Source organism: Phyllobates terribilis, unplaced genomic scaffold (assembly GCF_046119375.1).
Source record: "Phyllobates terribilis strain yellow unplaced genomic scaffold, ASM4611937v1 Scaffold_3__8_contigs__length_932513732, whole genome shotgun sequence".
In the NCBI taxonomy this organism is placed as follows: Eukaryota; Metazoa; Chordata; class Amphibia; order Anura; family Dendrobatidae; genus Phyllobates; species Phyllobates terribilis.
The window spans coordinates 779,626,567-779,653,623 of NW_027362763.1; the positions used below are offsets into that span (position 1 = coordinate 779,626,567).

Sequence of the window (27,057 nt, forward strand, 5' to 3'; positions counted from 1 at the left end):
TTGTCTGAGCCCCTCACCTGGTGAGCACAGTACGACGTGGGCAGCCGTTACCTGCAGACGTGGTCTGGATAATAAGAACTGTGAGTAAAGGCCCTGGACTGCATCACTGACTCCGTGTCGTTACTGCTGCTGCCCTGCACCATCACCCCCATCCTCCGCATACACTGCCCTGAGGCTATACTCCTCCCGTGGGGAGTTATGCTACGCTCTGCTGCACCCACAACACCAGCCTCAGCGGTCTGCCCTGGAGCGGCGGTTCACTCTGACCGCAATCCACGGGTGGCGTAGTCGGACATTTAAACATCAAAACCACATAAATAGTTCCGCCACTGGTTTGACCGCCCTGAGCCACGGAACCGGGTCGCCGCCACGGAGACTACAACCACCAGCATCCACCAAAAAGGGTCCGGCTCCGGGTGTCCCAAGGCCCAGGGGGCGCGTCAGAACATTTTCATCACCTTTCACAATCACCAATGGGACAAGGCAGGGATGTTCTCTGTCCCCTCTCTTATACATCCTAGTGACGGAGCACCTGCTCTCATCAATTCGCCATAACCCCAATATTAGGTGGATTGAGGTGGGAGGCACCGAGTACAAGTGCTCTCTATTTGCTGATGATGTCCTAGTATATATCACTCAATCACATATATCCATCCATGCTGTTATGGCTGAAATAGATCACTTTGTTACATGGTAAAATTTTAAAATCAATGCAGCGAAGTCTGAGGCCCTCGATGTCTCCCTCCCCAAATCCATATAGGATTCCATCCAGTCCAACTTTCCCTTTGCCTGGCCCTCACAGGGTATCAAATACTTAGGAATTCCTATTCATAGAGACCTCTCCCATCTATGTTATCTTAATTTTGGGCCCTTTATTGAACAACTCCATACAGACCACGGTTGGCAAGTTAGAACTGTAAGATTCACTACGTGAACCACTGGTGTTTTGTGGAAAAGCACATGTACACTGTGTTCCAAATTATTATGCAAAAAGTGTTTAGGAGTGATAAGGGAAGAATTTGTTTGTTTGTCAGTTAAACTCATTGATGGTGATGTGTGTCAGGGCTCTTTATATCACTGTAAGCAATTGCAGACACCTGTGCTAATTAGTTTGGCAGGTGTGTCCAATGAAAGGCTAGACTACTTAAGAAGGCTGTCTCACATTATTAAGCAGCCTACATTTTCTGCCAAAATGGGAAAGAAAAAGGATGTGTCGGCTGCTGAGAAGCAACAAATTGTGGAGTGTTTAGGTCAAGGCATGACTACAATCAACATTGTGCGATGATCAGGATGAAGTGTCTTGGCAATCAAGAAGTATGTAGCTGATTCACAGTACACACGTGTGCGTGCTGATAAGGGCAAATTGAGGACTCTTTCCTACAGGCAATTACGTCAGGTTGAAAGAGCAGCGGCAAGAAAGCCTTGTCATAGCAGCAGACAAGTTTTTGAAGCTGCTGGTGCCTCCAGCGTCCCCCGAACAACAAGATGCAGGGTCCTTCAGAGGTTTGCAGCTGTGCATACGCCATCCTGTCGACCTCCTCTATCCACTTCACACAAGCAGAAACGGCTCCAGTGGGCCAAACATTACATGAAGACTGATTTCAAAACTGTTTTGTTCACGGATGAGTGCCGTGCAGCGCTCGATGGTCCAGATGGATGGAGTGGAGGATGGCTGGTTGATGGACACCCCACGCAAACACGGCTACAGCGCCAACAAGGAGGAGGTGGAGTAATGTTTTGGGCTGGAATCATGGGGAGAGAGATTGTCGGCCCCTTTAGGATCCCTGAAGGCGCTAAAGATGAACTCCATAATGTATGTGTATTTTCTCAAACAGCACTTCCTGCCATGGTTCAAGAAGAAGAACCGTGTATTTCACAGCAAGATCATTTTTTTGCATGATAATGCACCATCTCATGCTGCACATAAAACATCTGCATCTCTGGCTGATATGGGCATAAAAGGGGACAAACTTATGGTGTGACCCCCATGCTCCCCTGACCTCTACCCCATTCAGAACCTTTGGAGCATCATTAAAAGGAGTGTCTATGATGGCGGGAGGCAGTTTACATCTAAGCAACAGCTCTGGGAGGATATTCTGTCCTCATGCAAAACAATTGAAGCAGAGACCATCCAAAACCTGACAAATTCAATGGACGAGAGAGTTCAGAAGCTCCTTTCGAACAAGGGGTCCTATGTGAAAATGTAACATCACCTAGAATAAAGTTTTGAGTTGAAAACTGTTTGATTTCAGTTTCTAACAACCTGCTAATGCTTATAATTTCAAAAATGACCATTTTTTTGGTCTTTATTAAAATGAAAAGGTTGATCGAAAAGTTTGGGGGATCTAAGAGTGTGGCAACCCAGTAGTCATGATTACTTCGAATTCTGACAATATGAGGGTCATGCTGCAGGTAGTGCAGCAAGAAGGCACTTATGTGTCTTGCGCATCTCGGAGCCCCAAAATTATTTTCCGGGCTAGATGCAGCTAAAAATTATTATTAATTTTAAATCTGGTGAAGCTTTAGTATAGATGGCCTAATAGGATCAGTGCTGCACACTGCTACAAAGCCCAAATTATTTTCCAGTCAAGATACAGATAAACATGATTAGTAATTTTAAATATGGTGGAGCTTATTATAGATGGCCTAATAGAATCAGTGCTGCACACTGCTACAAAGCCCAAATTATTTTCCAGATAAACATGATTAGTAATTTGAAAGCTTAAAACGGTTGGTAGGGTGATTTTAACCAATCATCAAGCTTTTACTCTCCCCAGGATGACACGGGTAGAAAAGTCGTTTCGGATCCATGATTTGTTCATCTTTATGAACGTGAGTCTGTCTACATTATCAGTGGAGAGCCGCGTGCGCTTATCTGTCAGCACACCACCAGCAGCGCTGAACACACGTTCAGACAGAACGCTGGCTGCGGGGCATGACAAGATCTCCAAGGCGTAAGTGGCTAGCTCCGGCCATTTATCCAGATTGGAAGCCCAAAAAGAGCAAGGGTCCAGTGACACAGTCATGGCTTCAATGTTTACTTGGAGATACTCCTGTACCATCGTCTCTAGGCGTTGACTATGTGTCAGACTTCTTGTCTCCTGTGGCCTTGCAAAGGATGGGCTAAAAAAGTGGTGAAATGATTCCGCAAAATTGATGTTACCAGCAGATACTGTGGTTCTGTTACGGTTTGGGTGCTGAACACTTGACGGTCCCACGGTTGGCAAGTTGGAACTGTGAGATTCACTACGTGCACCACTGGTATTTTGTGGAAAAGCACATGTAAGATTCTGCAACAGTCTCTGCTAATACTCCTGCATGCGTGCATCCCTTTCTATGGCAGGAATAATTTCTGCAAATTTACTTTTGTACCGAGGATCTAACAGTGTGGCAACCCAGTAGTCAGGATTATTTCTAATTCTCACAATTCGAGGGTCATGTTGCAGGTAGTGCAGCAAGAAGGCACTCATGTGTGTTGCGCATCCAGGAGCACCAAGTCCCTGTTGTGTTGGTGGCAAGGTAACAATCATGCTTCCTTCCTCTGTCCTCTCCCCCCAACCTCGCACAACAGAAATGTGATCAAGGTCTCCCTCATCTGATGAGTCTTCCATCAGTTCGTCCTCCACTTCTTCCTGGGCTCCTGCACCTTCCTCACTAGTTTGGCTGCTACCATGCACCCTGGTAAAACCATCTCCCCCACCCTCACATGCCTGCCGCCTTGGTGCTGCCGACCATCTGGACCTTGCAGATGTTAGCCCTTCCGTATACAACTCCTCCTCCTCTACTTCCTCCACCTCCTCTTGTGCCACCACCTGACTCCGAATTCTGTTTAACATGTGCTCCAGCATGTAAATCACCAGAATAGTCATGCTGATAATGGCATCGTCAGCACTAAACATCTTCGTCGCCATTTCAAAACTGTGCAGAAGGGTGCATAGGTCCCTGATCTGAGACCACTCCTCCAGCGTGATTTGCCCCACCTCTGGATCTCGTTGGCCCAGGCTATACGTCAGAACGTATTGCACCAGGGCTTGTCGGTGCTGCCACAGTCGCTGCAACATGTGCAGAGTTGAATTCCACCGGGTAGGCACATCGCATTTTAGCCGGTGAAGTGGCAGGCCCAACGACTTCTGTAGAGATGTAAGTCGCTGAGCTGCGGGATGCGAACGGCGGAAGTGAGCACACAGCGACCGTGCCCTCTGCAGAAGGCCATCTAGTTTGGGATAGTGGGCTAAAAATTGCTGGACAACCAGGTTCAACACGTGAGCCATACAAGGCACGTGTGTGACATTGCCCCGGCGAAGGGCCGCACCCAGGTTTGCAGCATTGTCGCACACGGCCTTCCCTGGTTTCAGGTCCAGTGGAGACAACCATTCATGAAATTGGTTCTCCAGAGCTGACCACAACTCCTCAGCTGTGTGACTCACATTTCCCAGACATTTCAATGTAAAAACCGCCTGATGACATTGAGCCCTACTGCCAGCATAGTAAGGAGGTGTGCAGGATCCCTTCTGCGCAGTTAGAAAGCTTGTGGCATGACCAGACAGGCTTTGGGTGCAGGTGGAAGACTGAGAGGAGGTTGAGGAGGCAGAAGCAGTGGAGGAACTTTGGCATAAAGAGGATTGACGCACAACTCGTGGGGACGGCAAGACTTGGACAGCAGCCCCTTGTCCTGCTGTCACCATAGTTACCCAGTGCCCAGTCAGCGACATGTAACGCCCCTGTCCATGCCTACTCGTCCAAGTGTCTGTGGTGAAATGCACCCTGTCACACACAGAGTTTCTCAAAGAAGCGGTGATGTTGTGTGCGACATGCTGGTGGAGCGCAGGCACACCTTTCTTTGAGAAGAAGTGCCGACTGGGCATCTGGTACTGGGGCACTGCGACGGACATAAGGTCTCGAAAATCCTCTGTGTCCACCAGGCGGAAAGGCAGCATTTCTGTAGCCAAGAGCTTGCAGATGGTGAAATTCAACCTCTTAGCTTTCTCATGGCTAGGAGGAAATGGTCTTTTACTTGTCCACATCTGAGGGACCGAGGGCTGGCTATTGTGCTTAGACGGGGTTGATAAGGGTGTCCCCGGCAAACTGCCGGTCTGTGAGGAAGATGCAGGCGGACATGTTAGGTTGCCTTGATCCAAAGGTGGTGCTATCGATGTCGGACAGCGCTCAACACCAGCTGGTGTTACCACCTCCAAAGAAAATGATGACCTGCCAATCACGCTGGCTGTTGCGGGTAAAGAGGTGGCAGGTCTGCGCCCCAAAACAGGTGTGACTGCTGTCCCCCCAGTCACAGAGGATGAAGAGGCCGCGGATGCACAAGATATGGCAGACGGTGGTTGGCCCGGCCGGCTAGGCCGCATTGTAGCACACTGAGCTTCCCACTGCAACTTATGCTTCATGTCCATGTGCCGGTTCATGCATGAAGTACTCAAACTATGTATTTTTTGGCCTCTACTTAGCTTTTGCTGACAAATGTTACAGATAACACAAGTTGGGTCATCTTTATCGATCTGAAAAAATGCCCAGGCTATGCAAGGCTTAGCACCCATGCGACCTGAAGAGCCACCACGACTTGTGGTGAGAGGCAGAGTTGTGTTTGAGGATGCAGTTGTTGACGTGCTTCCAGTACTACGTCTCTGTCCAGGAAGGCGCAACCTGACCTCGTCGTCACTAGCATCTTCCTCCACCTCCTCTGCTGACGTCATCTCTTGGCTGACTGTGGGTTGACAGTAAGTGGGATCTCCAACCTCATCATCATCACCCTGTGCGTTATCACACCCGTCGTCCTCAGAGCCAACCTGTTCCTGCCCTGACAAAAAACTAAAGTTGTCGCTCCAATCAGGTATTTGAGTCTTATCATCGTCTTCCTCATTGTCTCCACCAACAGGAGTTACAGTTTGGGAATGAGGGTCTACATTATGGTCAGAACCTTCTGCGTCTGGTCCTGGATCCGACTCATAAAGATTCTGGGCATCAGTGCAGATCATTTCCTCGTCTGGATTCACAGAAGCGCTGGAGTCGACCTCTGATTCCCAGGCTATAGTATGAGTAAACAGCTCTGCAGACTCAACCATCTGTTCTACCTCATACTCAGACGGGCAGCTGGAGATTTGGGAGCTGTGAGGAAGCAAGTGCGATTGGGGTGACACCTTTGAGGACTGGAGTATTTGTGATGTTGAAGTTGATGTGGAGGAGAGCCCACTTAAAGGAGCACTTGATATCCGTTGAAGCACCTGCTGTTTTTGTGCCTCATCTGGAATTTGTAGCGATTGGCGTGGCCGTAAGAAAGGGATCTTATCACATTGTCCGCTAAAAGAAGTAGACATTTTAGTTTGGCTGGAAGATGGTCTTTCTTCTGCAGATGTTACTGTTGCTTTAACACCTACCCCACGGACACAACCTTTTTTCCCCTTCCCAACACGCCTATTCCCCTTTCCACCAGCAGCAGGCCTTTTTCCACTCATTTTGGTGGTTAACTAATTCACAACTCTGGAGTTGTTTGCACAAAAAAACAATGGATGGGAACCGAGCAGAGCTGAGTGGCCAAACTGTGGTATTAGGCCAAAACTATTGGCTGGGTTAGATGCAGAAAAAAATTATATTCAATTTGCAACCTGATGGAGGTCAGTATAGATGGACTAATAGAACAAGTCCCACACACAGCTAGAAGCCCAAATATTTTTTCAGAGGTAGATGCAGAAAAATTTTTTATTCAGTTTGCATCCTGATGGAGGTCTGTATAGATGGATTAATAGAACAAGTCCCACACACAGCTACAAGCCCAATATTTTTTCAGAGGTAGATGCAGAAAAAAAATATATTCAGTTTGCAACCTGATGGAGGTCAGTATAGATGGACTAATAGAGAAAGTCCCACACACTGCTAGAAGGCCAAATATTTTTTCAGAGCTAGATGCAGACAAAAAATTATTTTGAATTTGCAACCTGATGGAGGTCAGTATAGGTGGACTAATAGAACAAGTCCCACACACTGCTAGAAGGCCAAATATTTTTTCAGAGCTAGATGCAGAAAAAAATTATATTCAGTTTGCAACCTGATGGAGGTCTGTATAGATGGATTAATAGAACAAGTCCCACACACAGCTAGAAGCCGAAATATTTTTTCAGAGGTAGATGCAGATAAAAATTATTTTTAATTTGCAACCTGATGGAGGTCAGTATAGATGGACTAATAGAGAAAGTCCCACACACTGCTAGAAGGCCAAATATTTTTTCAGAGCTAGATGCAGATAAAAATTATTTTTAATTTGCAACCTGATGGAGGTCAGTATAGATGGACTAATAGAGAAAGTCCCACACACTGCTAGAAGGCCAAATATTTTTTCAGAGCTAGATGCAGATAAAAATTATATTCAATTTGCAACCTGATGGAGGTCAGTATAGATGGACTAATAGAACAAGTCCCACACACAGCTAGAAGCCCAAATATTTTTTCAGATGTACTGTAGATGCAGATAAAAATTATTTTTAATTTGCAACCTGATGGAGGTCAGTATAGATGAACTAATACAACAAGTCCCACACACAGCTAGAAGCCCAATATTTTTTCAGAGGTAGATGCATAAAAAAATATATTCAGTTTGCAACCTGATGGAGGTCAGTATAGATGGAGTAATAGAACAAGTCCCACACACAGCTAGAAGCCCAAATATTTTTTCAGAGGTAGATGCAGATAAAAATTATTTTTAATTTGCAACCTGATGGATGTCAGTATAGATGGACTAATAGAGAAAGTCCCACACACTGCTAGAAGGCCAAATATTTTTTCAGAGCTAGATGCAGATAAAAATTATATTCAATTTGCAACCTGATGGAGGTCAGTATAGATGGACTAATAGAGAAAGTCCCACACACTGCTAGAAGGCCAAATATTTTTTCAGAGGTAGATGCAGATAAAAATTATATTCAATTTGCAACCTGATGGAGGTCAGTATAGATGGACTAATAGAACAAGTCCCACACACAGCTAGAAGCCCAAATATTTTTTCAGAGGTACTGTAGATGCAGATAAAAATTATTTTTAATTTGCAACCTGATGGAGGTCAGTATAGAAGGACTAATAGAGAAAGTCCCACACACTGCTAGAAGGCCAAATATTTTTTCAGAGCTAGATGCAGAAAAAAATTATATTCAGTTTGCAACCTGATGGAGGTCAGTATAGATGGACTAATAGAGAAAGTCCCACACACTGCTAGAAGGCCACATATTTTTTCAGAGGTAGATGCAGAAAAAAATATATTCAGTTTGCAACCTGATGGAGGTCTGTATAGATGGATTAATAGAACAAGTCCCACACACAGCTAGAAGCCCAATATTTTTTCAGAGGTAGATGCAGAAAAAAATATATTTAGTTTGCAACCTGATGGAGGTCAGTATAGATGGACTAATACAACAAGTCCCACACACAGCTAGAAGCCCAATATTTTTTCAGAGGTAGATGCAGAAAAAAATATATTCAGTTTGCAACCTGATGGAGGTCAGTATAGATGGACTAATACAACAAGTCCCACACACAGCTAGAAGCCCAATATTTTTTTAAAGCTAGATGCGGAAAAAAATGATATTCAATTTGCAACCTGATGGAGGTCAGTATAGATGGACTAATAGAATGATGCTATGCCCAAAAGATTTTACTTCACTAGGTGCAGTAAAAAAATTGGTATTCTATACACAGGTGGTATATCTTGCAACACAGATAGGCTACTCCACTGACTAACACACTCTGCAATAGGCCAAAAAGGATTAGCTTTGCTAGATTCAGCCAAATGCTGTGAAAAAAACTTGCACAGCACTGGCACAGACCTGCCTGGCAAAAACTGATAGGAACTGATGTAACCTAGTCCTGAAAAGGACTCCAATTACAATTAGTCTTTACTCCCACAATCTATCTATTTAAGAGCACAGACCTGCCTGATAAAAGTCATAGGAAATGCTGTAACCTAGTCCTTAAAAGGACTGCAATCACAACTATTCCCTACTCCCAAGCTATCTGTAGATTTGTGCGAAAATTGGCTTGAAATTAACAAGGTATAGCGCACACAGCAACAGCGATGCCGTCTAACACGCAGCTGCAGCAGTGAGAAAATGGTGGCGACGGGGAAAATGGCTTGGTCTTATAGGGCAAGGACATGTGACATACACTGCCAATGACACATGCCCTTGCTTGTGTGAAAAAAAGCACTTCGCTCCGTGTGTGCGCTGCTGATAGGCTGACAGATTGCACCTCCCCATTGCAAATGCGGGAAAGAGAAAAAAAAAATGGAGATCTTCATTGTTCCTGCAGAGATCCATCCCCTGCCCCTCCCCCCACCCCGCTGTACACTCAAACTGCGTATTAACATTAATTTTCATCATTACTGAGAAAAAATCCAGTTATGATTTTGGTGCACGAACAGTTATCGAACATAACCTCGAACAGCCGAATTTTTCTCAAATTGTTCGTGTTCGCCGAACGGCTCGAACACCGCCCAAAACAGCTCGAATTTGAGATTGGCGAACAGTTCGAGTAGAACAACGCTCATCTCTACTCAAGACGTGATTTTCAGCAATTATGGGTCATTTGATATATGATTTTGGTATTCATTTCAATCCATAGAAGCCAAGTGTACGATCAATACTGAATGTGATGGATAATAACACTAAATGAGTATAGTTAGAGAGGAATTACAGTAGCAGCTATTATTTAGAGCGCAACGATGGGCTGTAGAGTAGCATTTTTCTACAATCACTGATGGAATACTTTTCTATATTATTGTCTATTTCTATTTCTTTGTGTATGACACAAGTAATCTTCTCGCCTTACCTTGGCAGACAGCCATCATAATTGTTCTCTACACCCACGTATCATTAATGCAAGGCAGATATTCTGTGTCCACTCTCAATAAAACACAAACAGGGAACAAACAAAAAAAAAGAACAGGAGAAGAGAAATTGACTACGGTATAAAAATATCATCAAGGAAAAAGCAAAAATGATCATACGTTATCTTGGGATTTTATAGTAAACAATATTTATCACCTATTCACTAGGGTGGTTTTGACATTTAGATTTTATATATTAAATTTTAATCTAGGGCAGCTATGGCCTTGCATACATTTAGATCACAATATCGTATGCTAAATTTGCAGTTAATAATAGCTAATCCAGCAGGTATGGAATCTGCAACTAAATTAAAGTATTATTCCCAAGATATTAAGTTATTCTCTATTCATAAGGCAGTAGGGGATAACTTAATATTGTGGCAATAACTCTTTAACTATCATAAGTTGTGATTTAGCTGTGCAACATTGTGATCTTAGAATGGTGTTCCACTGTAAAAGCTTTTATACATGTAAAATAAAAAACAGAGTAGGTACTCGCCCTCCCCAGGTCCACCTCTTCTGCTCTGGTCTCTATTTTTATATAGCTTCCCATTTTCTGGGTATCCATACTTGGGACACGGTCCTGCTCAGCTCCTATTCACATTGACATCACTTTGACATATGATAAGTTTTTAATACTATAGGTTTTGCACCATCCTGATTTGGGTACACCTTGATGCTGGCGGGATGGTTTTTACTCTTTTTTAATCAAAAACAGTGTTTACTAAGTACCCTATGTTATTTACATGCACTACTGATCAATCCAAGGACCCCATAGCAGCCGCATAGTCTGCTTGTATGGTATCTAAACCCTTAAGCCCTCGAATACAACAAGGAAACAAAATACATAGGGATCTGTGGTTATTACGGCACTTGTTTTACACTTGTGAGATGGTAATGAATAGACTTGCAGAATCTGACTCTGGCTATGGCTACAAGATGTCACTGTTGCCTCTTGGACAAACTCTATTGCAGTCCTCATGAAGTACGAGCAGAGAGCTGACTGAAAGATGATGAGAGAGAGAAATCCACTGCCATCCTGGGGACTCAGAGTTGATGGTGTTCCAGAAACTGACCAGAGTACTGGAGAAACGTGTACCTGTTCCCGTGATGCCCGTTAGAGGGAAAGAGTTACTTTTGGGGGGTCTACGGTTTGATGCAGAATTGGATTCCCCCCGAGGGCCTATCGGAAAACTAGTAACAAGTCCAGCATCCACTCATTGGCCTCCCAGCTACTGGATGTTCGAACAATCAGCCACCCTCTTCTGCCACCAGGTTTCGGTCGGAAAGTCCTGAGCTCAGGCCCCACCACAGTGATCACGGTGGGAGTATACACGCATACTTAGAGAAAGTTTGGCTCCAAATGTAGTCAGGCAGAGACATTTCTTCCATGCCGAACTGTATGAACTATAGCTAATTGCTCATAGCCTTAGGGAGGTTTATATACATACACTTTTATCAAAACCCTCCCAGAGGAGAATCACCAGTGGGTGGAAGGAAAGAGTGGATTAGAGAATTGTTAAATTTGTTAACTGATGTGCTGCACCATGGTTGGCTCAGCCCCTTGCACCCATCTAATGACACCTTTGTCCTTGGTTAATCCCTTGGCTACTGCAATAGGCGGAAGCATAGGTCAGGCAAATCATAGCGTATTTTATAGAGCATTCTGAGCCTATAGGGTGTGCAGCACAGGGATCCTGGTCGATTCAGACTAGGTGTGTGTGAACCTTTACGGTGTTTTCTTTGGTGTTGTTTGAAGAACTCAGTTTCTGTTTGCAGCAAAGAATAGCTCCTTCACGAGTTATCTGGTCATGTTCTTTGACCACGGCCCACTGTATCCTGGGGAGACCGCCCTGATACACGGTCTACAGACTTTGGCCACCAATTTAGCCAACCCCAACCCTACGGAAAACATGACAAACTGAGCCAACTACAAAAGATTGCGCATAAAAAACTCAAGGATAAAGACTAGTGATGAGCGAGCATGCTCGCTACTGCTCGGTACTCGCCCAAGCATCTCAGTACTCAAGATGCTCGGAGCTCGCCAAGTACTTTCGAGATGCTCGGGCGGGAGCTCGGGTCCCGGTCCTGCATGTTTGGCGCTATTTAGAGCACCAATCATGCAGGGATTGTCTGCCACTCACTGTAATGTCACAGCCATGGTGGTTGTGGCATTACAGTGATTGCCCAAATCGATGGGAACAGTGCTAACAGTGAAACATGAAAAGCCGGCAATTCATCAGCGGCATACATCGGTACCCGACAATTTAGAACAGAAAGAATAGAGCATCACACATAGATTAGATAGAAACATGTCAGTCACATATATAATAAGTAGAGTGACAGTGTTGGTTACTGTAATTGTTATTTAGTGTTAAAATAAAGGATTTATTAAAAAAAATAATAATAGTGTTTTCATGCACCCGTCTCTTTAAACAAGCCGGCCGGCAATTCATCAGCAGCATACACCGGTACCGGACAGTTTAGAACAGAAAGAATAGAACATCACACATAGATTAGATAGATAGAAACATGTCAGTCACATACAGTACAGACCAAAAGTTTGGACACACCTTCTCATTTAAAGATTTTTCTGTATTTTCATGACTATGAAAATTGTACATTCACACTGAAGGCATCAAAACTATGAATTAACACATGTGGAATTATATACTTAACAAAAAAGTGTGAAACAACTGAAAATATGTCTTATATTCTAGGTTCTTCAAAGTGGCCACTTTTTGCTTTGATGACTGCTTTGCACACTCTTGGCATTCTCTTGATGAGCTTCAAGAGGTAATCACCGGAAATGGTCTTCCAACAATCTTGAAGGAGTTCCCAGAGATGCTTAGCACTTGTTGGCCCTTTTGTCTACACTCTGCGGTCCAGCTCACCCCAAACCATCTCAATTGGGTTCAGGTCTGGTGACTGGAAGCCAGGTCATCTGGCGTAGCACCCCATCACTCTCCCTCTTGGTCAAATAGCCCTTACACAGCCTGGAGGTATGTTTGGGGTCATTGTCCTGTTGAAATATAAATGATGGTCCAACTAAACGCAAACCGGATGGAGTAGCATGCCGCTGCAAGATGCTGTGGTAGCCATGCCGATTCAGTATGCCTTCAATTTTGAATAAATGTCCAACAGTGTCACCAGCAAAGCACCCCCACACCATCACACCTTCTCCTCCATGCTTCACAGTGGGAACCAGGCATGTAGAGTCCATACCGGCCACCACCGCACTCTAATCAGCATCTCTGTTTATCCATTCCTCTTACAGGTACGTGACCCAACTTTTCCATCCTGATTTCCATGCAGCCTTCCCTATATCTCTCTGCTCCTACTATATACTAATGGTACGTGACCCAACTTTTCCATCCTGATTTCCATGCAGCCTTCCCTATATCTCTCTGCTCCTACTATATACTAATGGTACGTGACCCAACTTTTCCATCCTGATTTCCATGCAGCCTTCCCTATATCTCTCTGCTCCTACTATATACTAATGGTACGTGACCCAACTTTTCCATCCTGATTTCCATGCAGCCTTCCCTATATCTCTCTGCTCCTACTATATACTAATGGTACGTGACCCAACTTTTCCATCCTGATTTCCATGCAGCCTTCCCTATATCTCTCTGCTCCTACTATATACTAATGGTACGTGACCCAACTTTTCCATCCTGATTTCCATGCAGCCTTCCCTATATCTCTCTGCTCCTACTATATACTAATGGTACGTGACCCAACTTTTCCATCCTGATTTCCATGCAGCCTTCCCTATATCTCTCTGCTCCTACTATATACTAATGGTACGTGACCCAAGTTACACTACCCACCCCCCACTTTCATTTATGACCCTGCTTACTGAACCTTTGAGTATCCTACATCTGGTTCAGCCTTAATCAGCTGATCAAGATGAGCACAGACCACTCCCCTCTGGTTCACAGCTGAATGCATTCTGTAGGCCATATATTGAGAACTAGGAGTCTGTGTCAGACTGAAGTCTGTGTCCCTCAGCTTAAGTGTCCATGAGCTGAAGTGCCTGAAATTTGAATTAATCCTGAATTGAACCTGAAGTGAACTGAAGGTACCTGGATACTAAGTCACAGTAAACAATGATTGTTTTTGTTTTCATTCTCACCCCCTTAATCCTTCACTTCTTTCAACCACCCCTAATCCCTACACCGGGAAAGGAACTCTTCATCTCTCCCTCCATTCTCCCCACCCATCTCACCTCTTCCTCAGAGCTATTCCACAACATACAATCCTTTGTCTCCAAACACAGACAGCCACCTCATGCCCTCTCCTGCTCCCACCTCATAACGCTTTCTCTGCTCCTCCTTACTGCCGGCGACATCTCTCCAAATCCTGGCCCTCCTCACCACATCCCTACATTCACTTCCACCTCCTACCCCCGATCTATCCCAAACTCTCGTAACCCTTCTAACCTTACACCCATCCGCCCAGCCCCCGCTTCCCCAGTTCCACTAACAGGAGCTCTATGGAACGCTCGCTCTGTCTGCAATAAACTTTCCTACATTCACGATCTCTTCATCACTAACAAGCTTTCCTTCCTCGGAATCACTGAAACCTGGCTCACCCCCTCCGACACAGCCTCTCCTGCTGCACTTTCGTATGGCGGATTCCACCTCTCCCATACCCCCCGCCCCAACGGCAAGCACGGTGGAGGAATAGGTTTCCTCCTCTCAGAAAACTGCTCCTTCACCCAGATCCCACTGCCGCCCGCAATTACTCTCCCGTCTTTTGAGGTGCACTGTGTGCGCATCTACTCCCCCTCCAACCTCCAACTGGCTGTCATCTACCGCCCCCCAGGATCAGCCACCACTTTCTTTGACCACTTCACCACCTGGCTACTTCATTTCCTCTCTGTTGACATCCCCACTATCCTCATGGGCGACTTTAACATCCCCATTGATACTTCCCTCTCAGCTGCCTCTAAGCTTCTATCCCTCACTTCCTCCTTTGGTCTTACCCAGTGGTCTTCCACACCCACCCACAAAGACGGCCACACGCTGGACCTCATCTTCACCCGCCTCTGTTCCCTATCTAACCTCTCTAACTCACCTCTCCCTCTCTCTGACCACAACCTACTCACATTCTCTTCTCTCTCCTCCCCGGGGCAACAATCCCCACTCCACAAACTTGAATACCCTCGTAGAAATCTCAAACACCTTGACCTACACTCTCTCTCTGAATCCCTCCTCCCTCTTACAGACATTAGTTCCTTACATGATGCAGATGCTGCTGCCACTTTGTACAACACCACAACAGCTGCAGCTCTCGATTCGGTCGCCCCCCTCATGCATACCAAGACTCGCACAATCAACAGACAACCCTGGCACACCAGCCTAACTAAAGAACTGCGACGGGCCTCCAGGGCTGCTGAACGTAGATGGAAAAGGTCCCACTCCCATGAGCACTTCATCGCATTCAAACAGTCCCTCACTACCTTCAAGTCCACACTCACTGCAGCAAAACAAACCTACTTCACATCTCTCATATCCTCCCTGTCCCACAACCCCAAACAACTATTCAACACCTTCAATTCTCTCCTCCGTCCCCCAGTGCCTCCTCCCTCTCCTCTTATTTCAGCCGAAGACTTTGCCTCATTCTTCAAGCAGAAGATTGACACCATCAGACAAAGCTTTTGCCTAAAGCCCCCACAGCCCCTCCCCACACCTACTCAACCCTCCTCCTCCAAAACTACATTCTCCACCATTTCTGAAGATCAACTTTCCTCCTTACTCTCCAAATCACACCTCACCACCTGTAAACTTGACCCAATCCCGTCCCACCTCATCCCAAACCTTACCACTATCTTCATCCCAGCCCTAGCCCACCTCTTCAACCTGTCACTAACAACTGGTGTCTTCCCCTCATGTTTCAAACATGCCTCAATCACACCCATCCTCAAAAAGCCCTCCCTTGACCCATCCTCTGTGTCTAGCTATCGCCCCATATCACTTCTCCCCTATGCCTCAAAACTACTGGAACAACATGTCCATTCTGAACTGTCCTCCCACCTCTCCTCCTGCTCCCTTTTTGACCGCCTACAATCTGGTTTCCGACCGCACCATTCTACTGAAACTGCACTGACTAAAGTCACAAACGACCTACTAACCGCCAAATCTAAGCGACACTACTCTGTCCTCCTCCTCCTAGACCTGTCATCTGCCTTTGACACAGTGGACCATTCCCTCTTACTACAGACTCTCTCATCTCTCGGCATCACAGACTTGGCCCTATCCTGGATCTCCTCATACCTAACAGACCGGACATTCAGTGTCTCCCACTCACACACCACCTCTTCATCTCACCCCCTATCTGTCGGTGTCCCCCAAGGTTCAGTTCTAGGACCCCTGCTCTTCTCCATCTACACCTTAGGCCTGGGACAGCTCATAGAGTCTCATGGCTTTCATTATCACCTCTATGCTGATGACACACAGATCTACCTCTCTGGACCCGATATCACCTCCGTATTAACCAAAATCCCACAATGTCTGTCTGCTATTTCCTCCTTCTTCTCTGCTAGATTTCTAAAACTTAACATGGACAAAACAGAATTCATCATCTTTCCGCCATCTCATTCAACCCTCCCAACTGACCTATCCATCATAGTCAATGGCTGCCCACTCTCCCAAGTCCCTCAAGCTCGCTGCCTCGGGGTAACCCTGGACTCGGAACTCTCCTTCAAACCACATATCCAAGCCCTTTCCACTTCCTGCCGACTCCAACTTAAAAATATCTCCCGGATCCGCACATTCCTAAACCATGAATCTGCAAAAACACTAGTGCACGCCCTCATCATCTCCCGCCTTGACTACTGCAACCTCCTGCTCTGTGGCCTCCCCTCTAACACTCTCGCACCCCTCCAATCTATCATAAACTCTGCTGCTCGACTAATCCACCTGTCCCCCCGCTATTCCCCGGCCACTCCTCTCTGTCAATCTCTTCACTGGCTCCCCATTGCTCAGAGACTCCAGTTCAAAACCCTAACCATGACATACAAAGCCATTCACAACCTGTCTCCTCCATATATCTCCGACCTAGTCTCCCGTTACATACCTGCACGCAACCTCCGATCCTCACAAGATCTCCTGCTCTACTCCCCTCTTATCTCCTCCTCCCACAACCGTATACAAGATTTCTCCCGTGCTTCCGCCCTACTCTGGAACTCTCTACCCCAACGTATCAGATTCTCGCCTACCGTGGAAACCTTCAAAAGGAACCTGAAGACCCACCTCTTCCGACAAGCCTACAACCTGCAGTAACCACCGCTCCACCATACCGCTGCACGACCAGCTCTACCCTCACCTACTGTATCCTCACCCATCCCTCGTAGATTGTGAGCCCTCGCGGGCAGGGTCCTCGCTCCGCCTGTACCAGTCGCTGTCACATTGTGTTCAAGATTATTGAAATTGTTCTTGTATTATACCCCCTTTTTCACATGTAAAGCGCCATGGAATAAATAGCGCTATAATAATAAATAATAATAATAATAATCCGTTCACCTTTTCTGCGTCACACAAAGACACGGTGGTTGGAACCAAAGATCTCAAATTTGGACTCATCAGACCAAAGCACAGATTTCAACTGGTCTAATGTCCATTTCTTGTGTTCTTTAGCCCAAACAAGTCTCTTCTGCTTGTTGCCTGTCCTTAGCAGTGGCTTCTTAGCAGCTATTTTACCATGAAGGCCTGCTGCACAAAGTCTCCTCTTAACAGTTGTTGAAGAGATGAGTCTGCTGCTAGAACTCTGTGTGGCATTGACCTGGTCTCTAATCTGAGCTGCTGTTAACCTGCGATTTCTGAGGCTGATGACTCGGATAATCTTATCCTCAGAAGCAAAGGTGACTCTTGGTCTTCCTTTCCTGGGGCGGTCCTCATGTGAGCCAGTTTCTTTGTAGCGATTGATGGTTTTTGCAACTGCACTTGGGCACACCTTCAAAGTTTTCCCAATTTTTCGGACTGACTGACCTTCATTTTTTAAAGTAATGACGGCCACTAGTTTTTCTTTACTTAACTGCTTTTTTCTTGCCATAATACAAATTTTAACAGCCTATTCAGTAGGACTATCAGCTGTGTATCCACCAGAGTTCTGCACAACACAACTGATGGTCCCAACCCCATTTATAAGGCAAGAAATCCCACTTATTAAACCTGACAGGGCACACCTGTGAAGTGAAAACCATCTCCGGTGACTACCTCTTGAAGCTCATCAAGAGAATGCCAAGAGTGTGCAAAGCAGTCATCAAAGCAAAAGGTGGCCACTTTGAAGAACCTAGAATATAAGACATATTTTCAGTTATCTCACACTTTTTTGTTAAGTATATAATTCCACATGTGTTAATTCATAGTTTTGATGCCTTCAATGTGAATGTACAATTTTCATAGTCATGAAAATACAGAAAAATCTTCAAATGAGAAGGTGTGTCCAAACTTTTGGTCTGTACTGTATATAATAAGTAGAGTGATAAGTGTTGGTTACTGTACTTGTCATTTAGTGTTAAAATAAAGGATTTATTTTAAAAATAATTGGCGTAGGGTTCCCCGTAATTTTAGTCTCTAGCGGAGGTTAAGCAGACGGCTGGGGCAGATGTTTGAAGCCTGAGAAGGGGGTAATACCCACAGAGCTTCCCAGGCTACTAATATCAGCCCCCAGCTGAATACCTAGCCTTTACCAGCTATTAAAATGGGGGACCCCCCAAAATAATGATGTAGGGTCCCCCTATTTTAATAGCTAGCAAAGGCTAGGCAGACAGCTGGGGGCTGATATTAATAGCCCAGGAAGGGTGCCATGAATATTGGCCCCCTTCCAGGCTAGAAACACCAGCCGTCAGCCGCCCCAGAAATGGCGCATCCATAGGATGCGCCAATTCTGGCACTTAGCCTCGCTCTTCCCAGTGCCCTGTAGCGGTGGCAGTGGGGTAATAGGGTTGGGGTTGATGTCAGCTTATAATGCCAGCTGACATCAAGCCCAGGTTAGTAATGGAGAGGCGTCTATAAGACACCCCCATTACTAACCCCATAGTCAAAGTTAAAAAAAAACACAAACACCCAGAATAAAGTCCTTTAATTCAAATAAACACACAATTCTTTATTGTTCTAAATTAAACCATACTTACCATCACGCCCATTCCAGCTGAAGCCAACGATCTCCTGCAATAAAAATAAAATAATAAACCAACCTCATCCTTACCTTTCCATGGTTACCAGGACAGCTCCAGCTCTGCTACATTCACATGACAGGCTGGATCGCAGCCAAAAGCTGCCATCCAGCTTGCCATGCCGCAGACACTGAGAAGTGCAGGCATGCTTGCGCTCCTCAGTGTCTGGCTGTGACGGCATCCAGATGAGCAGAATTCATGTCCAATGAACTCAGCTCACCTCATGCACGTTATTGACAGCGTGGGAGAATTCTCCTGCGCATGAGATGACAGGCTGGATCGCAGCTGAACGCTGCCATCCAGCATGCCATCCGTCATAGACACTGCAGAGTGCAGGCATCTCAATGCCATCCCAGCATGGGGGAATTCTCCTGCACTCACCGCATGCGCAGGAGAATTCTCCCACGCTGTCAGTGACGTGCATGAGGTGAGCTGAGTTCATTGGACATGTTTCTATCTATCTAATCTATGTGTGATGCTCTATTCTTTCTGTTCTAAATTGTCGGGCTTTTTTAAAGAGACAAAAACACTATTAGTTTTTTTTAATAAATCCTTTATTTTAACACTAAATAACAAGTACAGTAACCAACACTGTCACTGTACTTCTTATATATGTGACTGACATGTTTCTATCTATCTAATCTATGTGTGATGCGCTATTCTTTCTGTTCTAAATTATCGGGTACCGGTGAACGCCGCTGATGAATTGCCGGCCGGCTTTTTTAAAGAGACGGGTGCATGAAAATCGGAGGGCACTAGTGTGTTCCAAGTGCCCTGCTATGTTTTTCATGCACCCTCCTATATGCCCTGCCTGTCTGCCTATATATTCTGCCTGCCTGACGTTTAATTGAGCACCGTTCCCATCGATTTGGGCAATTTTTGACCTTCTGCAGACTGCCGGGGGACCACCAGAAAAATGCTCGAGTTTCCCATAGACTTACATTGGGCTCGTTGCTCGGGTCGAGCACCCGAGTATTCCAATGTGCTCGACCCAAGCTTCGAGCACCCGAGCATTTTAGTGCTCGCTCATCACTAATAAAGACCTAGAGAGGGATTAATGAATAGTAGGCTTTTAAGTCGCCCACTATTACTGACTACATTATAACTGCAAATATTAATAATGGCAAAATATTATATAACATTTTCCATTTTCTTTCAATATTCCATAAAGCCGGAAGTTCTAATACATAGCAGTATAAAGCTGCTTTTATGACTGCAGTTACTATGTGCTCATCTGTGGTCTCACTTTGTGTTATACACAAAGGTTATAAGAAATGAAGGTCAGTTCTTTTAAGCAGTAATTGTGGACAGTAATTTGTTTTGCTCTGTTGTGTGACACATGGATCACGGCTGTTCAGGTTTGCTTTTATTTCAAGTCAAAGAGAAAACATTTCAGACCCAGTCCTTACACAAGAACAATGCTTCCGACAAGCAAAGAACCTGACCCGTGCTTTACTGTTATATATAGTCCTTCTAAAATGGGCTCACGCGAGTGGAGGCTCCCTTTTTAGTCTTGATCATATTTTGCAGCTTGGAGAATAGACATTTTATGATCTCTGGAATCTGTTGCCCTTTCTGTTGGTCAAAAATGACATTTCTGGTTTCTGGATATTTTCATTAACTTTTGCTAAATGATTTCAAGATAATATAAAATGAAAGTGATTTCTGCACGGTAACTCTCAGAAGCAATCTTGTAGAGAAATGTATTTCTTCATGTACAATACAGTATGGTGGTCAGAATGAATGCAGTTTCCATGAGAACATAGCTCTAGGCTACCGACACTAATTTAAAGTAAAAATCTAATTATTTTCACATTAGTTGGTTATTATTTCCCTCTATTACTACAGTAAGGTATAATGGCGGATGGTGTAACCATTTGAATAAACATTTTGGATGTGGTCATCTACAATCTCATATAATATGAGGTATTATTATGAACAGTAAAGGTTTCCATACAGTTGACATTAAAATGATTCAAACCCCATTTGCAAATTAGTTTTATTAGCAAAATTCAACCCACTGGCCATTTTTCATTTTCACCCTTTAATCTTTTACTCCCCTACTTCCCAGAGCCATAACTTTTTTTTATTTTTTGGTCAATATGGCCATGTGAGGGCTTATTTTTTATTGGACAAGTTGTACTCTTGAATGACACCATTGGTTTTACCATATCATGTACTGGAAAATGGGAAACAAATTCTAAGTGCGGTGAAATTGCAAAAAAAGTGCAATTCCACAGTTGTTTTTGAGTTTTTTTTTTACAATGTTCACTAAATGCTAAAACTGACCTGCTATTATTATTCTCCAGGTCATTATGAGTTTGTGGATATCAAATATGTATAAGTTCTTTTTATTTAAGTGGTAAAAAAAAATCCAAAGTTTGTTAAAAAAAAAATGGTGCCATTTTCCGAGACCCGTAGCGTCTCCATTTTTGGGATCTGGGGCCGAGTGAGGGCTTATTTTTTGCGTGCCGAGCTGATGTTTTTATTGATACCATTTTGGGGTAGATGCGATGTTTTGATCGCCCGTTATTGCATTTTATTGCAATGTTGAGGCGAACAAAAAAAACGTAATTCTGGAATTTTGATCTTTTTTTTCATATTACACCGTTTACAGATGGGATGAATCATTTTTTTAATATTAATAGATCGGCAATTTAGGCACCATTCATTTTTCTAAATCCATTTTCCTAAATGCATGGTGACTACAGTAAATTATGGTGGCTGCAGTGTCCTTATGTGGGGCTGTATAAGTGCTGCTGGTGTCGGGAAGCTACATTTCATTGATGGTATAATGAATTCACAGATGTACTGCTCTAAATTTAAAGAGAAGATGCTACCATCACTCCATGCTCTTGGTAGACGTGCACTTTTCAAACATGACAATGATCTAAGACAGACATCTAAGGCCAATGTTGCATTTCTGAAGAAGAACAGGAGATCTCCTGATCTGAACCCAGCTGAACACCTATGGGGAATTCTTAAGAGAAAAGTTGAGCATCACTCTCCATCCAGCATCCAGGTTCTAAAAGAGGTTGTTTTTAAAGAATGGAAAAAGATTGGTGTTGCAACATTTCACCAACTTGTTATTTCCATGCCTAGTTGCATTGCTGCTGTCCTTAAAATTCACGGAGGTCATACAAAATACTATACAGTATGTAGAAGTTTTTGATGTGGGATGTACTCATTTTTGCATCAACTAATTTCAGTAAAACTAAATATTTTGTAATGAAAGTTATATTAAAAACTTACTTTCATGATATGAGTTAAAAATGTTCTATGAAACTCAGTCTTGTCAAAATTTTAGAAATTAGTCTTGTATTCAGTGAGATATAGCGGTTATGGAGACCATTATGAACACATATGTATGGACCTGAAAAATGTTCAATATTATATGCACACATATCCAGTGTATATGTAGCACCCTGAGGATTCGGCTGCTACAGGGGTATTGCACCTCAACCCAGAGGTGTGATATTCCACTCCCGGGTAAGGATGGAGTGTGGACCTGAGCTCGGTAGGCTGCATGCACTACACACATCCCATTTCCGAGGAGCAGACCGACGGTACTCCCACTTAGAAATGTGCAGGTACGACCGAGTCTGTTCCTGGCTGGAGTGGGAGGGGGGGTGGAACATCCCAAGTAGTGTAGGGGCAGATAGGGGGAGCAGCCTGGGTAAAGATAGGAGCTCATTGGGTGCTGGTCACCTGAGCTCACACATAGAGGGTGTATATAAGGTGGGCACCATCAAAGAACAGGGTCAGTCAGTCTTTGCAGAGAAGTAAGAAGCAGAGGAGCAGAGCAGCCCCAGAGAGAGAGAGAGGAGAAAGCAAGAGAGACCCAGAGGGGGAAACAGAAGAGAGGACTCTGAGACCCCAAATCCAATCCACGGGTGAAGAGTCGGCATCAGGGTACCGGAACCCAAGCTGGTGGGGGCAAAAACACACCCCAGCCAGAGACCGGAGGCCGTGGGCAGCGTCTGCCACGGCCACCCACCACATCCACCCCGAAGGCATACCACGTGGAGGGTCAGGGAACCCAAGGCCAAGGGTGTCCCAACAGAAGGCCCGAGGGAGCTGGACCTGGGTGGATCAATAGTGGGGACGGCCAGAGAAAGGACAGAAGGAGAGCTCAGGGTCACGCTCCAGACTCGCTTGGGGGTTGGCTGGATCCAGGACCTGGTGGATGCAGCACGGCTCGGGAGGTCACTTGAAGCTGGAGTGACCGGAATATCAGCAGTGAGTAAATACCCTAAACTGCACAACCCGACTCTGTCTTCATTTTACATCTACGCTGCACCACCACAACCCCCATCCTCTGCACCTGACCCCCTGAGGCTATACCCCACCCGTTGGGGGTTATACCATCACAAGCTGCACCTACACCATCAGCCTCAGCGGACCCTGCTGCAGCGGCGGCCATAGTGACCGCAATACAAAGGGTGGCGTAGTCGACAATAAAGAACTTAATAACATCTGTAGGACTGCCACATACAACTGAGTTTGACACCCTGGGCACGGACCGGGTCACAGCCACTCGGAAGACTACAACTCCCATCTGATCCGGCTCCGGATATTCCCCCTAAAGAATATGGCCCAGGGGGCGCGTCATATATGTGAATGGGATTCATTATACAACCTCTGGCAAAAATTATGGAATCACCGGGCTCGGAGGATGTTCATTCAGTTGTTTAATGTTGTTGAAAAAAAGCAGATCACAGACATGGCACAAAACTTAAGTCATTTCAAATGGCAACTTTAGGGCTTTAAGAAACACTAAAATAAATCAAGATTAAAAATGTGGTACTCAGTATGGGGTAATTTTTTCAGACCATGCAGAGGGAAAAAATTATGGAATCACTCAATTCTGAGGAAAAAATTATGGAATCACCCTGTAAATTTTCACCTACCAAAAATAGTCCAAAGGATGGACAGCTAGTGAACTGGCAACAGGGTCCGGGGCATGAAAAGCTCAATGATGCACATGGGAAGTGAAGGTTAGCTGGTCTGGTCTGATATCACAGAAGAGTTAGTATAGCACAAGCCACCAAAGTTACTATTGGCTATGATGGGAAGGTATCAGAACACACAGAGCTTTGCAGCTCTTGGTGACCCCTGTCCATTAGGTGCCTAAAATGGGCACACATCAGAAGATGAGAGAAGAGTAATGTAAGACACATGTGGAAGTTACTTTGACAAATACCAACTAACTGCATTTGTCTGCATTACAGACATCATCACTGTCCCCATTGGAACTCACTATCTAAATTCCCTATGAGTCTTTGGAGTATTGAAGGAAACTGGAGAATTTGGAGGAAACCCATGCAAGCACAAAGAGAACATGCAAACTCCTTGCAGACGTTGTCTTTGGTGGGATTTGAACCAAGGAACCCAGTCCAACAGTATCCACTAAGCCACCGTGCTGCCCTGGTGGCCTTTAGCAGAATAATGTGTACTGCCACACTGTAAAGATTGTTAAAGAATGGTTTTAGCAACATGACAAAGATCAAAGAGTTGACTTGGTTTCCAAAATCCCTTGATCTTAATCCAGCTGAGCATTCGTGAGATGTGCTGGAATAAAACAGATTTGATAAAAGGAGGCCCCCTCATAATTTACAGGACTGTTTGTGGCACATGGAGGACACAATATTAGGGCACAGTCAGATGGCTGTAGAAATACCTGAAGCTGGCACACTCAGATAGGGAGAGCCACCGGCCTGCCAGTGCACTGTGGTCCGATCTAGATCCGATTTATTCGGTCATCTGACTGCACTCGGGTGGATTAATGTTATGGATGATCAAAACACCGAATTGTCTTCAAGCAAGGAATGTGGACCTGGTGCCTGAAGAGGGAGAAAGAAAATAACCCTTTGATCAAAAAAGATACATTTTAACCTTTCATATAGGCATATGTTCTCTTGATTTATGGTAAACAAGATAAAATGCATATGATTTAATTATGGGAATAACTGGAGCAGGCTTGGACTTTACCACAGGGGAACAGGTGAATCCCTGAATGGGCCCCCGCACCCCTACACGTGCAGTGTTGGGCACACGATACTTAATGCAACATATGCAGACATTCATTTAACAATCCACACAGCGTTCACTGACAAGCTAAAGAGTAACAATGTTTTGAACTTTTGACTTTCAGGCTCCATATCTCACCATCCACTACTGCTTCTAACTAGTGTTGAGCGAGCATGCTCACTACTGCTCGGTGCTTTCCCGAGCATCTTACTGCTCGAGATGCTCGGCGCTTGCCGAGTGTTTCTGGGGTTGATCGGCGGGAGCTCAGGTCCCCTCCCTGCATGTTTGGCGCTCTTTAGAGCGCCAATTAACATGCAGGGATTGACTGCCACTCACTGTAATGCCGTAGCCATGTTGGTTGTGGCATTACAGTGATTGGCTGGCCGCACAGCGTCATCAGATCTATATCAGACCTGGCACCGCTGTGCTCGTCACAGTCACTCCGGAAACATACAGTGTAGGGAGAGGTGCTGCTGTGTCAGGGAGAGATTTGCTTGTGTATTAGGTAGTGTAGGGAGAAAAACCATACATTACACATATCCATCTTAACAAACAGTCATTTTGAGGACTAACTAATCCATCTGCAGAGATATCAGGCAGGCAGTGTATATAGGCAGGCAGGCAGGGTATATAGCAGACTGCACTGCATATAGCACAAGAGGCTCCATTCCAATTCTGCCTTCTGCTGCTGTTAGATATTTCTATACAAAGGCCCAGGTATCAGGGGCCAGGAATACTTCTCTTTGGATCTTAATCCTCATTATTTGCTAAAAAAGCAATCAAGAGAACACCGTTTTTCTGCGCCATTTGCTTGTTGGCACTGCAGAATACAGCCAGGTCCTTTCCATATTATAGCGCTAGAAATCCAGCTATTTAAAACTGTGTTTTCTCCGTCAAACGGATCACAAATACGTTGTCAGAAAATACAGCCATTTCTGGCCTCCATTAAAAATTTCCTTTAGTGTGTCAGTGAAACAATTCACAGCAGTTTGCTGTTCAAACTACTTACCTATAGGCCAGGTATTTAAAACTCTGTTTTCTCCGTCACACGGATCACATATACGTTGTCAGAAAATACAGCCATTTCTGGCCTCCATTAAAAATTTCTTTCAGTGTGTCAGTGAAGCAATTCACAGCAGTTTGCAGTTCAAACTACTTACCTACAGGCCAGGTACTTAAAACTCTGTTTTCTCCGTCACACGGATCACATATACGTTGTCAGAAAATACTGCCATTTCAGGCCTCCATTAAAAATTTCTTTCAGTGTGTCAGTGAAGCAATTCACAGCAGTTTGCTGATCAAACTACTTACCTACAGGCCAGGTATTTAAAACTCTGTTTTCTCCCTCACACGGATCACATATAAGTTCGCTCCAAACTCATTCATTTGTAGTGAGCGTGGAAGATACTGTCCTCCATTTAAAATGGGCAAGGCATGTGGCAAGGGACGGGGAACTGGACGTGATGGTAATGGTACATGCAGAGGCCGAGGACAAGGCCGTGGGCAAGCTGAAATTGTGCCACAACAAACACCCACATCTTCTCACCTGACCTTCATGTCCCAATTTCTAGGACACTGCAGCACACCACTATTGAACCCAGAGCAGTGTCAAAAGGTTGTGGGTTGGATAGTGGATAATGCTTCCAGTCACTTAGTCACCACCACCACCCTGTCTTCCACACGGTCAAGTCTCAGTAGCCGTGAGTCTGGACCGCATATTCCTCACCCTGATCCTCCTTCCTCCCACCATACCGAGTACCCAGAGACAACTGATCCCACACTTGGACAGTCTGAAGAGCTGTTCACTTTTCCATTTATAGATTCGGGCCTCTCGCCCGGTCCACTTGAAGCGGGGAAAGAGGAGATGGCGTGTAGCGATGCCCAAATATTTGAGCAGCCACGATCACACGAAGGCAACGGAGGGAAAGTGTCACAAGAGGTGGACGATGATGAGACACAA

The 27,057-nt window shown here is 44.9% G+C and overlaps 1 long non-coding RNA gene across 1 annotated transcript in view; it reads right to left on the reverse strand.

The window, feature by feature from the left end:
* LOC141258333 (uncharacterized) overlaps positions 1-27,057 on the reverse strand; it is a 133,899-nt gene that overhangs the window by 70,079 nt on the left and 36,763 nt on the right. The window contains exon 2 of the long non-coding RNA XR_012318288.1: positions 24,748-24,910. This is a non-coding gene — a long non-coding RNA (uncharacterized lncRNA). The remainder of the gene's footprint in view (positions 1-24,747; positions 24,911-27,057) is intronic.